The sequence below is a fragment of the Pelophylax lessonae genome (assembly GCF_965119305.1).
Source record: "Pelophylax lessonae genome assembly, chromosome: 3".
In the NCBI taxonomy this organism is placed as follows: domain Eukaryota; kingdom Metazoa; phylum Chordata; class Amphibia; order Anura; family Ranidae; genus Pelophylax; species Pelophylax lessonae.
In genome coordinates, this window is record NC_138770.1 from 6,047,876 (window position 1) to 6,062,970 (window position 15,095).

Consider the following 15,095-nt stretch of genomic DNA (forward strand, 5'->3'; position numbering starts at 1 on the left):
CAAGGCCCTCCCTGACCGCAGTAGCAAATAGTTTTTTTTAAAAAGCTGGTTTGCTTGTCCCAGCATCTGACCCTCTTCTTTTCACAGCACGGGCTTGGGACCGGCCACGGCAGAGTTAAAAAAATGTTGAAAACATTATTTATTTATTCATTTATTTGTTTGAGATCCTGAGGAATCCCAATGAGCTTTTCCAAGGCCCTCCCTGACTGCAGTATCAAATAGTTTTTACAGAGCTGGTTTGCTTATCCCAGCATCTGACCCTCCTCTTTTCACAGCACGGGCTTGGGACCGGCCACGGCGGAGTTAAAAAAATGTTAAAAAAACATTATTTATTTATTCATTTATTTGTTTGAGATCCTGAGGAATCCCAATGAGCTTTTCCAAGGCCCTTCCTGACCTCAGTAGAAAATAGTTTTTACAGAGCTGGTTTGCTTGTCCCAGCATCTGACGCTCCTCTTTTCACAGCACGGGCTTGGGACCGGCCACGGCAGAGTTAAAAAAATGTTGAAAACATTATTTATTTATTCATTTATTTGTTTGAGATCCTGAGGAATCCCAATGAGCTTTTCCAAGGCCCTCCCTGACCGCAGTAGCAAATAGTTTTTACAGAGCTGGTTTGCTTGTCCCAACATCTGACCCTCCTCTTTTCACAGCACGGGCTTGGGACCGGCCACGGCAGAGTTAAAAAAATGTTGAAAACATTATTTATTTATTCATTTATTTGTTTGAGATCCTGAGGAATCCCAATGAGCTTTTCCAAGGCCCTCCCTGACCTCAGTAGAAAATAGTTTTTACAGAGCTGGTTTGCTTGTCCCAGCATCTGACCCTCTTCTTTTCACAGCACGGGCTTGGGACCGGCCACGGCAGAGTTAAAAAATGTTGAAAACATTATTTATTTATTTATTCATTTATTTGTTTGAGATCCTGAGGAATCCCAATGAGCTTTTCCAAGGCCCTCCCTGACTGCAGTAGCAAATAGTTTTTTTTACAGAGCTGGTTTGCTTGTCCCAGCATCTGACCCTCTTCTTTTCACAGCACGGGCTTGGGACCGGCCACGACAGAGTTAAAAAAATGTTGAAAACATTATTTATTTATTCATTTATTTGTTTGAGATCCTGAGGAATCCCAATGAGCTTTTCCAAGGCCCTCCCTGACCTCAGTAGCAAATAGTTTTTACAGAGCTGGTTTGCTTGTCCCAGCATCTGACCCTCCTCTTTTCACAGCACGGGCTTGGGACCGGCCACGGCAGAGTTAAAAAATGTTGAAAACATTATTTATTTATTTATTCATTTATTTGTTTGAGATCCTGAGGATTCCCAATGAGCTTTTCCAAGGATCTCCCTGACCGCAGTAGCAAATAGTTTTTACAGAGCTGGTTTGCTTGTCCCAGCATCTGACCCTCCTCTTTTCACAGCACGGGCTTGGGACAGACCACGGCAGAGTTAAAAAAAATGTTGAAAACATTATTTATTGATTTATTCGTTTATTTGTTTGAGATCCTGAGGAATCCCAATGAGCTTTTCCAAGGCCCTCCCTGACCGCAGTAGCAAATAGTTTTTACAGAGCTGGTTTGCTTGTCCCAGCATCTGACCCTCCTCTTTTCACAGCACGGGCTTGGGACCGGCCACGGCAGAGTTAAAAAAATGTTGAAAACATTATTTATTTATTCATTTATTTGTTTGAGATCCTGAGGAATCCCAATGAGCTTTTCCAAGGCCCTCCCTGACCTCAGTAGCAAATAGTTTTTACAGAGCTGGTTTGCTTGTCCCAGCATCTGACCCTCCTCTTTTCACAGCACGGGCTTGGGACCGGCCACGGCAGAGTTAAAAAATGTTGAAAACATTATTTATTTATTTATTCATTTATTTGTTTGAGATCCTGAGGATTCCCAATGAGCTTTTCCAAGGATCTCCCTGACCGCAGTAGCAAATAGTTTTTACAGAGCTGGTTTGCTTGTCCCAGCATCTGACCCTCCTCTTTTCACAGCACGGGCTTGGGACAGACCACGGCAGAGTTAAAAAAAATGTTGAAAACATTATTTATTTATTCATTTATTTGTTTGAGATCATGAGGAATCCCAATGAGCTTTTCCAAGGCCCTCCCTGACTGCACTAGCAAATAGTTTTTAAAGAGCTGGTTTGCTTGTCCCAGCATCTGACCCTCCTCTATTCACAGCACGGGCTTGGGACCGGCCATGGCAGAGTTAAAAAATGTTGAAAACATTATTTATTTATTCATTTATTTGTTTGAGATCCTGAGGAATCCCAATGAGCTTTTCCAAGGCCCTCCCTGACCGCAGTAGCAAATAGTTTTTACAGAGCTGGTTTCCTTGTCCCAGCATCTGACCCTCCTCTTTTCACAGCACGGGCTTGGGACCGGCCACGGCAGAGTTAAAAAAATGTTGAAAACATTATTTATTTATTTAATAATTTATTTGTTTGAGATCCTGAGGAATCCCAATGAGCTTTTCCAAGGCCCTCCCAGACCTCAGTAGAAAATAGTTTTTACAGAGCTGGTTTGCTTGTCCCAGCATCTGACGCTCCTCTTTTCACAGCACGGGCTTGGGACCGGCGACGGCAGAGTTAAAAAATGTTGAAAACATTATTTATTTATTTATTCATTTATTTGTTTTGAGATCCTGAGGAATCCCAATGAGCTTTTCCAAGGCCCTTCCTGACCTCAGTAGAAAATAGTTTTTACAGAGCTGGTTTGCTTGTCCCAGCATCTGACCCTCCTCTTTTCACAGCACGGGCTTGGGACCGGCCACGGCAGAGTTAAAAAAATGTTGAAAACATTATTTATTTATTCATTTATTTGTTTGAGATCCTGAGGAATCCCAATGAGCTTTTCCAAGGCCCTCCCTGACCGCGGTAGCAAATCATTTTTACAGAGCTGGTTTGCTTGTCCCAGCATCTGACCCTCCTCTTTTCACAGCACGGGCTTGGGACCGGCCACGGCAGAGTTAAAAAAATGTTGAAAACATTATTTATTTATTCATTTATTTGTTTGAGATCCTGAGGAATCCCAATGAGCTTTTCCAAGGCCCTCCCTGACCTCAGTAGCAAATAGTTTTTACAGAGCTGGTTTGCTTGTCCCAGCATCTGACCCTCCTCTTTTCACAGCACGGGCTTGGGACCGGCCACGGCAGAGTTAAAAAATGTTGAAAACATTATTTATTTATTCATTTATTTGTTTGAGATCCTGAGGAATCCCAATGAGCTTTTCCAAGGCCCTTCCTGACCTCAGTAGAAAATAGTTTTTACAGAGCTGGTTTGCCTGTCCCAGCATCTGACCCTCCTCTTTTCACAGCACGGGCTTGGGACCGGCCACGGCAGAGTTAAAAAAATGTTGAAAACATTATTTATTTATTCATTTATTTGTTTGAGATCCTGAGGAATCCCAATGAGCTTTTCCAAGGCCCTCCCTGACCGCAGTAGCAAATAGTTTTTACAGAGCTGGTTTGCTTGTCCCAACATCTGACCCTCCTCTTTTCACAGCACGGGCTTGGGACCGGCAAGGGCAGAGTTAAAAAATGTTAAAAACATTATTTATTTATTTATTCATTTATTTGATTGAGATTCTGAGGAATCCCAATGAGCTTTTCCAAGGCCCTCCCTGACCGCAGTAGCAAATAGTTTTTTTTAAAGAGCTGGTTTGCTTGTCCCAGCATCTGACCCTCTTCTTTTCACAGCACGGGCTTGGGACCGGCCACGGCAGAGTTAAAAAAATGTTGAAAACATTATTTATTTATTCATTTATTTGTTTGAGATCCTGAGGAATCCCAATGAGCTTTTCCAAGGCCCTCCCTGACTGCAGTATCAAATAGTTTTTACAGAGCTGGTTTGCTTATCCCAGCATCTGACCCTCCTCTTTTCACAGCACGGGCTTGGGACCGGCCACGGCGGAGTTAAAAAAATGTTAAAAAAACATTATTTATTTTTTCATTTATTTGTTTGAGATCCTGAGGAATCCCAATGAGCTTTCCCAAGGCCCTCCCTGACCGCAGTAGCAAATAGTTTTTACAGAGCTGGTTTGCTTGTCCCAGCATCTGACCCTCCTCTTTTCACAGCACGGGCTTGGGACCGGCGACGGCAGAGTTAAAAAATGTTGAAAACATTATTTATTTATTTATTCATTTATTTGTTTGAGATCCTGAGGAATCCCAATGAGCTTTTCCAAGGCCCTTCCTGACCTCAGTAGAAAATAGTTTTTACAGAGCTGGTTTGCTTGTCCCAGCATCTGACGCTCCTCTTTTCACAGCACGGGCTTGGGACCGGCCACGGCAGAGTTAAAAAAATGTTGAAAACATTATTTATTTATTCATTTATTTGTTTGAGATCCTGAGGAATCCCAATGAGCTTTTCCAAGGCCCTCCCTGACCGCAGTAGCAAATAGTTTTTACAGAGCTGGTTTGCTTGTCCCAACATCTGACCCTCCTCTTTTCACAGCACGGGCTTGGGACCGGCCACGGCAGAGTTAAAAAAATGTTGAAAACATTATTTATTTATTCATTTATTTGTTTGAGATCCTGAGGAATCCCAATGAGCTTTTCCAAGGCCCTCCCTGACCGCAGTAGCAAATAGTTTTTATAGAGCTGGTTTGCTTGTCCCAGCATCTGACCCTCCTCTTTTCACAGCACGGGCTTGGGACCGGCGACGGCAGAGTTAAAAAATGTTGAAAACATTATTTATTTATTTATTCATTTATTTGTTTGAGATCCTGAGGAATCCCAATGAGCTTTTCCAAGGCCCTTCCTGACCTCAGTAGAAAATAGTTTTTACAGAGCTGGTTTGCTTGTCCCAGCATCTGACCCTCCTCTTTTCACAGCACGGGCTTGGGACCGGCCACGGCAGAGTTAAAAAAATGTTGAAAACATTATTTATTTATTCATTTATTTGTTTGAGATCCTGAGGAATCCCAATGAGCTTTTCCAAGGCCCTCCCTGACCGCAGTAGCAAATAGTTTTTACAGAGCTGGTTTGCTTGTCCCAACATCTGACCCTCCTCTTTTCACAGCACGGGCTTGGGACCGGCCACGGCAGAGTTAAAAAATGTTGAAAACATTATTTATTTATTTATTCATTTATTTGTTTGAGATTCTGAGGAATCCCAATGAGCTTTTCCAAGGCCCTCCCTGACCGCAGTAGCAAATAGTTTTTTTTACAGAGCTGGTTTGCTTGTCCCAGCATCTGACCCTCTTCTTTTCACAGCACGGGCTTGGGACCGGCCACGGCAGAGTTAAAAAAATGTTGAAAACATTATTTATTTATTTTTTTTGAAAAATTCTTTTTATTGATTTTTAAAGAAAGAACAGAGTAACACAAACAGACACACACAGCAGCCAAAAAAGGCACACAATAACCCAACAACAACCTCCCCCCCCCCCACCCACCCAAAAACGACCACCAGCACCCTGAGAAGACCAGGAGCGTCGAGGTCAGGGGGTCAGCGCAGGCCACCGTCCAAGGACAGCACGACCTACCACCGGCCTCCGGAGTAAACAACCTTCGGTCCCTTCTCATAAACAACACACCATATCTCCCCCCTACCCGGGATCAACACATGTCAATTCAACATTAAAGAGACCCAGTATCTGGCTGTTCTTGCAGGACTACAATGCTAGAATACAAGATAGCATAAGTACACTTCTATAGAGCGTTCAATCCACCAGCTTCATAACAGTTACACAATATGCAGTTCAGCCCACAGTGTCTGAGGAGTCCACCCACGCCCTCCAAATCTTGTCAAATTTTTTCGGGCAACCTCGGGAGACATAGGTGGCTTTGTATAGGGGTAGCATTGCATTCACTAGGCCTTTCCAGAACAGTAAGGATGGCGGGGAAACCTTCTTCCAATGTAGTAAAATAGCCTTTTTGGCATAGAATAGAAGAACACTCAGCAAAGTCCTGTGGGCCACCGAGGGGACCACCTCCTCCACCAAACCCAGCAAACAGACTCGCTGGGTTCGCGGAATCGGAGTCAGCAGCACCTCGGCGAGACAGGACGTCACCGCAGTCCAAAACTGCTGAATTTGGCCACAGCCCCAAAAAATGTGAGTTGCATCTGCGGGGGAAGCGGAACAACGCCAACACTCCGCAGACGAAGTCGGGAAGATTCTGGCCAGACGGGCCGGAGTATAGTAAATCCTGTGGAGGAATTTAAATTGAATTAGTTTGTCCCTAGCAGCCACTAAATATTTGAAAGGCTCCGTCCATACATCATCCCAGTCCTCCCCCTGTAGGTCTGGCACCTCAGCCGTCCATTTTTCCTTACATCTAACTATGCCAGGGGGTGTAAGTCGGAACATATCCTTGTACACAGTGGAGAGAGTTTTGAGTGTGGTATCACAGGTCAACACGCATTCTAAGTCCGAAGGAGACAGCTCTACAGAGGATGAGGCAAATTGGGCCTGAAAGGCATGCCGCAATTGGAGGTATCTGAATATAAAGCCGCTAGGCAAGTCGAATTTCTCCCGCAATCGGTCAAACGGCAAGAGAGCCCCCGCCGCTGTTATATCACCCAAGGTTTTCACACCCCGCGTCGCCCACAACATCAAATCAGGTAAGTGACGAAAATGAGGAAAGGTAGGGTTCATCCACAACGGCTCGGACGGGGAGGATCCAACATAACTGGGGCATGTCAACTTCAATGACTGGGCCCAAGCCCTAACAGTCGCCCTCATGGAGAGCGTTAAAGGGAGATCTGAGCCCAGACCCCTAAACAGCGCCAACCTAAGGGTTTCGAAGGAGCCCAGGTGGGCCGCCTCTAAGATTGTTGCCGAATCCTCCCCGTCCGCCCGCAGCCAGCGCCGCGCAAACACCATCTGTCCTGCCAAATAGTACTTGCGCCAATCGGGCAGTGCCAGGCCTCCATTACCCCACGGTTCCTGGAGGGCCCGAAGGCCAATCCTGGGAACCCCGGGCGACCAGAGGAATGAACAGACGAGGCTGTCCAACTTCCGGAAAAAGGTCAGTGGTACCCATAGCGGAGAATTGCGGAGGAAATATAAGACTACAGGCAGAAATTTCATCTTAAGGACACTAATACGACCTAATAAGGAAAGTTGTAGACGCTTCCAAGCTTGGATATTTTGTTGGAGTTTAGGCAATAGAGGAGCCAAATTCAATGAGAAATAATCCTGGGGACGCCTAGTTATCTTGATCCCCAAGTAGGTGAAGCTATCCACCCAACGAAGGGGCAGGTCCCCGGCCGCAGCAGGTCGAGCACCGTCATCGAGAGGCAAAATGGAGGACTTACTCCAGTTAACGCGAAGCCCTGAGCACCTGCCAAAATCATTCAGGATGGACAGGGCCGCCCTCAAGGAGGGACCTGGATCCTCCAGGAACAACAGCATGTCATCGGCATATAACGCCAGACATTCTTTAATAGAGCCGACTTTAATCGACCCCACGGCCGGGGAGCTGCGCAGTGCGGTCGCGATGGGTTCAAGGGTAAGGGCAAACAGGAATGGGGAAAGGGGGCACCCCTGCCTCGTCCCCCTCCCCACCCGGAAATACGGAGAAGTGAGATAGCCCAATCGTATGGCTGTTCTAGGGCTTGCGTAAAGGAGTCGGATCCAGGTCTTGAATTTGGGTCCGAACCCCATACGATCCAGCGTCTTGTGCATAAAGGCCCAGTCGACCGAATCAAAGGCCTTCTCAAAGTCGATTGAGACCACCACCCACTGCCCCGACGCCTCCCCAGGAATTTGAAGATGGGTGAACAATCGCCGAATGTTAGTGTCCACAGATTTACCCGGCATAAAGCCCGTCTGATCCGGGTCTATCAATGAGTGAATAACCCCAGCCAAACGAGTGGCCAGGACCTTCGTCAGGATTTTAAGGTCCATATTTAAAAGGGCGATAGGGCGATACGAGGAGCAGTCCAGGGGGTCCTTACCCGGTTTCTGAAGCAGCACCATATAGGCATCCATCATAGAGGGAGGAAGTTCCTCCACCTCCAAACAGTGCTGCAACAGAGAGCTAAGTCTAGGCGCTAAATGTTCGGAGTATTGTTTGTAAAAGTCAGCAGGGAAACCGTCAGGACCCGGGGCCTTATGTGGTGGGAAGGCCGCAATGGCTCTTGCCACCTCTAATGTTGTTATCGGAGCATCCATGAGGGCGCTATCCTCCGCCGACAAGGATGGCAAGTCAACTCCCTCCAGGAGGGCATCCGCGTGCATAGAGTCACTATCCGGTAGCGGGGCGTACAGGGCCTCAAAATAGTCAGTAAATGTCTCCAAAATGTCACGAGGATCCGACCTGAGCACACCCCCAGCGGCCCTGATAAGCGGGATATTAACTGGCGGCTGCTGGTCAGCCACCAGCAGTGCCAGGAACTTGCCATTCTTATCGCCCTGTGCGAATATAGAAGCCCGTAGATTGTTAGCTTCTGTATGAGCAAGATCAGAGACGTGAAGAGAGAGAAGGCGTCTCGCCTCCAGCAACGCAGCATAGCTGGAATCAGACGGCAAGGCCGCGTTCTCCTCCGCACATCTCCGCTCCTCCTCCTGTAACATCCTCACCTCCTCATTGTGATCTTTCCTAGCGGATTTAATGGCCGATATACACTCTCCCCTCGCCACTGACTTAAATGCCTCCCACACCACTCTCTGATCAGCTGAGTCCACATTTTCTGGCCAATATGACTGGATCGACTTTTCAAGGTGGGAAGCGACCTGATCCTGTTGGAGCCAGCCCGCAGCCAGGCGCCAACCCCGCACTCCAGCCCCCAATTGGAGGTTCACTGTCAAGAGTAGCGGGTTGTGATCAGACACTCCCCCGGCCCTGTATTCCGAGGCAGTCAAAAGGGATTGCATCCTGGCAGTACCAAACGCCAGGTCTATGCGAGCAGAGGAACGATGAGAGGTGGACAGGTGAGAGTATTCCCTCAAGAGCGGATGCTTCCATCTCCAAAGTTCAGTCAAGCCCACCGTGGAAGCCCAGGTGAGCAGATCCACCGAGGGCGGTCTATTGGGGTTGGAAGTATCCAAGGTAGCATCCAGGATGGCATTAAAATCACCCATGAACAGTACAGGTAAATGCATATATTCAGCCAACTTATCAGTTAAATCATATAGCAGTTGTATCCGAAAAGGTGGAGGCACATAAACAGCGACCAACAGCATGGTAACAGAGTACATATCCAAAAGCACAGCCACGTATCTGCCCCCTGGATCGGAGATCACCCGCTGGATCGAACATGGGATAGATTTACTAATGAGGATGGAGACCCCTCTAGCATAGGTGGAGTACGTGGCATGAAACGCCCTTTGTATCCACGGCCTACGGAGAGCCAAAATCAAGTTCCCATCCAGGTGGGTCTCCTGCAGGAGGATGACATGTGGCTTAATGAACTTTAAATACTGAAAGACACTGGCACGTTTGAACTTATTGTTCAGGCCCCTCACATTCCATGAGAGAAGTTTTATATTGTCAGCCATGGGAATCTAGAAAAAAATTACACAGAGCCCAGGTAAGGGCTATGGGCAGGATGAAAAAAAAAAGGGACCCATAAATTACCCCCTCAAAATATACATGAGCAAACAAAAACAGGTGCTGGTGCAGAACTCCCCATGCCATTATACCAGAACAACCCCCCCAACAAACAAAGAAAAAGGGAAAGTTGAACAAAAACGAGCTTTCCCAAAAGGTAAAAAACGTAGTCTGGTATGCGGCTTCAATCCCAAACTGCCAAAAAAAAAAAACAGTGACGCACGTCAGTTTTCCAATGTGAGCAACAGTCCGGTAAAGAAGATGTTCTTACAGTTCCGATGGAGTCTCTGAGACCGGATCACCCGGTGTGCAAGGAGGGCGCCACGACACACCCCTCCTCCAATAACCAGTCTCCAGATAGCAGGATAGGGAACCCCAAAAGTAGACATTCCTAAACCATCAACAAGCCGTAGATATCCAGAAAGAATGGTACGACAGGAGGAGAAAGTCAGCAGGGGCAGCGTACAACAGGAAAACAAAAAAAAAAAAAGTAAAAAGAAAAAACGGACCACATCCAAAGGGGAGCCAGCCGAGAGCACTGGCAGTCAGGACTCATCACACGCCATCCAGCCAGTCCGAAGCCTCTTGAGGAGTGTCAAAGAATTTCACCGAGCCCTTGTACTGTACTCTGAGCCTGCTAGGATATTGCATGCTATAGATAAGTTCCTTGGCCCTTAGGCGCTTCCTGACATCCGTAAAGGAACGCCTGCGGCGTTGCGTCTCCGCCGAGAAATCGGGGAATAGCATGACACGCGCGTTCTCAAAGCGAAGTTCAGGGTGTTTCCGCGCCTCCGAGAGGAGCATGTCTCTGTCCCTGTAATTGAGGAACTTCACCAGGAACGGACGGGGGGGGGGCTCCAGGGGGTCTGGCCCCAGTTGGCACTCTATGAGCCCTTTCTACCACATACGTGGGGGGTAAATTCTCCAGAGAGAGCAGTTGTTTGAAGAACTGCTCCGCAAATGTAGCAGGCTTTTTCCCCTCCAGCCCCTCAGGAAGCCCCACCACCCTTACATTATTCCGGCGCTGTCTATCCTCCGCATCGTCAGCTCGGTGTTGCAAGGATTTCACAATGTTCTGGAGTTCAGCCAGCTGAGCGCCATGGGAGTGTGAGCTGTCCTCCACCTCCGAGATGCGATCCTCTGCAGCAGTGAGTCTCCCCCTGAATTTATCCAGGTCATGGCGGATGAGCGTGCACTCCGATGCCAGGTGATCTATGCGCACCATCAAGGCCGCTTTGCAAGCATCTATGGCTTCTAGGATTGGGGCCGTGATCGCCCGCTGGTCCGCGACCACCTCCTGAGCCTGTCCCTGAGAAGTGCCGGAGAGCACGGGGTCCGTAGGCTTCTGAGACTCCATGCCTGCACCCGTACCACCGCTCTTCCGGGAAGACGTTGGCGCCAAGATGGCGGAGGCGGAGCCCGAGCCCTGGCTCTTGACGGAGCGGGTCTGGCGCTGGTCCTGTGGCGGCTGCCGGGCGGGTTTTGGGGTCGAGGATGGCATCGCTGGAGACCTGAGAGCTTCCTCCACAAGATGGTATAGGAGAGCGGCCCCACCGCACACCGAAAACGGAGGTAAGTTGCAGGATCAACAGAGAGCTCCGGTCCGGCACGTCTACCCTCGCTCACATCCGGCCACGCCCCCCCGAAAACATTATTTATTTATTCATTTATTTGTTTGAGATCCTGAGGAATCCCAATGAGCTTTTCCAAGGCCCTCCCTGACCGCAGTAGCAAATAGTTTTTACAGAGCTGGTTTGCTTGTCCCAGCATCTGACCCTCCTCTTTTCACAGCACGGGCTTGGGACCGGCCACGGCAGAGTTAAAAAAATGTTGAAAACATTATTTATTTATTTATTCATTTATTTGTTTGAGATCCTGAGGAATCCCAATGAGCTTTTCCAAGGCCCTCCCTGACCGCGGTAGCAAATCATTTTTACAGAGCTGGTTTGCTTGTCCCAGCATCTGACCCTCCTCTTTTTACAGCACGGGCTTGGGACCGGCCACGGCAGAGTTAAAAAAATGTTGAAAACATTATTTATTTATTCATTTATTTGTTTGAGATCCTGAGGAATCCCAATGAGCTTTTCCAAGGCCCTCCCTGACCTCAGTAGCAAATAGTTTTTACAGAGCTGGTTTGCTTGTCCCAGCATCTGACCCTCCTCTTTTCACAGCACGGGCTTGGGACCGGCCACGGCAGAGTTAAAAAATGTTGAAAACATTATTTATTTATTCATTTATTTGTTTGAGATCCTGAGGAATCCCAATGAGCTTTTCCAAAACCCTCCCTGACCGCAGTAGAAAATAGTTTTTACAGAGCTGGTGTGCTTGTCCCAGCCTCTGACCCTCCTCTTTTCACAGCACGGGCTTGGGACCGGCCACGGCAGAGTTAAAAAAATGTTGAAAACATTATTTATTTATTGATTTATTTATTTGAGATCCTGAGGAATCCCAATGAGCTTTTCCAAGGCCCTCCCTGACCGCAGTAGCAAAAAGTTTTTACAGAGCTGGTTTGCTTGTCCCAGCATCTGACCCTCCTCTTTTCACAGCACGGGCTTGGGACCGGCCACGGCAGAGTTAAAGAATGTTGAAAACATTATTTATTTATTTATTCATTTATTTGTTTGAGATTCTGAGGAATCCCAATGAGCTTTTCCAAGGCCCTCCCTGACCGCAGTAGCAAATAGTTTTTTTTACAGAGCTGGTTTGCTTGTCCCAGCATCTGACCCTCTTCTTTTCACAGCACGGGCTTGGGACCGGCCACGGCAGAGTTAAAAAAATGTTGAAAACATTATTTATTTATTTATTCATTTATTTGTTTGAGATCCTGAGGAATCCCAATGAGCTTTTCCAAGGCCCTCCCTGACCGCGGTAGCAAATCATTTTTACAGAGCTGGTTTGCTTGTCCCAGCATCTGACCCTCCTCTTTTCACAGCACGGGCTTGGGACCGGCCACGGCAGAGTTAAAAAAATGTTGAAAACATTATTTATTTATTCATTTATTTGTTTGAGATCCTGAGGAATCCCAATGAGCTTTTCCAAGGCCCTCCCTGACCTTAGTAGCAAATAGTTTTTACAGAGCTGGTTTGCTTGTCCCAGCATCTGACCCTCCTCTTTTCACAGCACGGGCTTGGGACCGGCCACGGCAGAGTTAAAAAATGTTGAAAACATTATTTATTTATTCATTTATTTGTTTGAGATCCTGAGGAATACCAATGAGCTTTTCCAAAACCCTCCCTGACCGCAGTGGAAAATAGTTTTTACAGAGCTGGTGTGCTTGTCACAGCCTCTGACCCTCCTCTTTTCACAGCACGGGCTTGGGACCGGCCACGGCAGAGTTAAAAAAATGTTGAAAACATTATTTATTTATTGATTTATTTATTTGAGATCCTGAGGAATCCCAATGAGCTTTTCCAAGGCCCTCCCTGACTGCAGTAGCAAATAGTTTTTACAGAGCTGGTTTGCTTGTCCCAGCATCTGACCCTCCTCTTTTCACAGCATGGGCTTGGGACCGGCCACGGCAGAGTTAAAAAAAATGTTGAAAACATTATTTATTTATTTATTCATTTATTTGTTTGAGATCCTGAGGAATCCCAATGAGCTTTTCCAAGGCCCTCCCTGACCGCAGTAGCAAATAGTTTTTACAGAGTTGGTTTGCTTGTCCCAGCATCTGACCCTCCTCTTTTCACAGCACGGGCTTGGGACAGACCACGGCAGAGTTAAAAAAAATGTTGAAAACATTATTTATTTATTCATTTATTTGTTTGAGATCATGAGGAATCCCAATGAGCTTTTCCAAGGCCCTCCCTGACTGCACTAGCAAATAGTTTTTACAGAGCTGGTTTGCTTGTCCCAGCATCTGACCCTCCTCTTTTCACAGCACGGGCTTGGGACCGGCCACGGCAGAGTTAAAAAATGTTGAAAACATTATTTATTTATTTATTCATTTATTTGTTTGAGATCCTGAGGAATCCCAATGAGCTTTTCCAAGGCCCTCCCTGACTGCAGTATCAAATAGTTTTTACAGAGCTGGTTTGCTTATCCCAGCATCTGACCCTCCTCTTTTCACAGCACGGGCTTGGGACCGGCCACGGCGGAGTTAAAAAAATGTTGAAAACATTATTTATTTATTCATTTATTTGTTTGAGATCCTGAGGAATCCCAATGAGCTTTTCCAAGGCCCTCCCTGACCGCAGTAGCAAATAGTTTTTATAGAGCTGGTTTGCTTGTCCCAGCATCTGACCCTCCTCTTTTCACAGCACGGGCTTGGGACCGGCCACGGCAGAGTTAAAAAATGTTGAAAACATTATTTATTTATTTATTCATTTATTTGTTTGAGATTCTGAGGAATCCCAATGAGCTTTTCCAAGGCCCTCCCTGACCGCAGTAGCAAATAGTTTTTTTTACAGAGCTGGTTTGCTTGTCCCAGCATCTGACCCTCTTCTTTTCACAGCACGGGCTTGGGACCGGCCACGGCAGAGTTAAAAAAATGTTGAAAACATTATTTATTTATTCATTTATTTGTTTGAGATCCTGAGGAATCCCAATGAGCTTTTCCAAGGCCCTCCCTGACCGCAGTAGCAAATAGTTTTTATAGAGCTGGTTTGCTTGTCCCAGCATCTGACCCTCCTCTTTTCACAGCACGGGCTTGGGACCGGCCACGGCAGAGTTAAAAAAATGTTGAAAACATTATTTATTTATTTATTCATTTATTTGTTTGAGATCCTGAGGAATCCCAATGAGCTTTTCCAAGGCCCTCCCTGACCGCGGTAGCAAATCATTTTTACAGAGCTGGTTTGCTTGTCCCAGCATCTGACCCTCCTTTTTTTACAGCACGGGCTTGGGACCGGCCACGGCAGAGTTAAAAAAATGTTGAAAACATTATTTATTTATTCATTTATTTGTTTGAGATCCTGAGGAATCCCATTGAGCTTTTCCAAGGCCCTCCCTGACCATCAGTAGCAAATAGTTTTTACAGAGCTGGTTTGCTTGTCCCAGCATCTGACCCTCCTCTTTTCACAGCACGGGCTTGGGACCGGCCACGGCAGAGTTAAAAAATGTTGAAAACATTATTTATTTATTCATTTATTTGTTTGAGATCCTGAGGAATCCCAATGAGCTTTTCCAAAACCCTCCCTGACCGCAGTAGAAAATATTTTTTACAGAGCTGGTGTGCTTGTCCCAGCCTCTGACCCTCCTCTTTTCACAGCACGGGCTTGGGACTGGCCACGGCAGAGTTAAAAAAATGTTGAAAACATTATTTATTTATTCATTTATTTGTTTGAGATCCTGAGGAATCCCAATGAGCTTTTCCAAGGCTCTCCCTGACCGCAGTAGCAAATAACTTTTACAGAGCTGGTTTGCTTGTCCCAGAATCTGACCCTCCTCTTTTCACAGCACGGGCTTGGGACCGGCGACGGCAGAGTTAAAAAATGTTGAAAACATTATTTATTTATTTATTAATTTATTTGTTTTGAGACCCTGAGGAATCCCAATGAGCTTTTCCAAGGCCCTTCCTGACCTCAGTAGAAAATAGTTTTTACAGAGCTGGTTTGCTTGTCCCAGCATCTGACCCTCCTCTTTTCACAGCATTGGCTTGGGACCG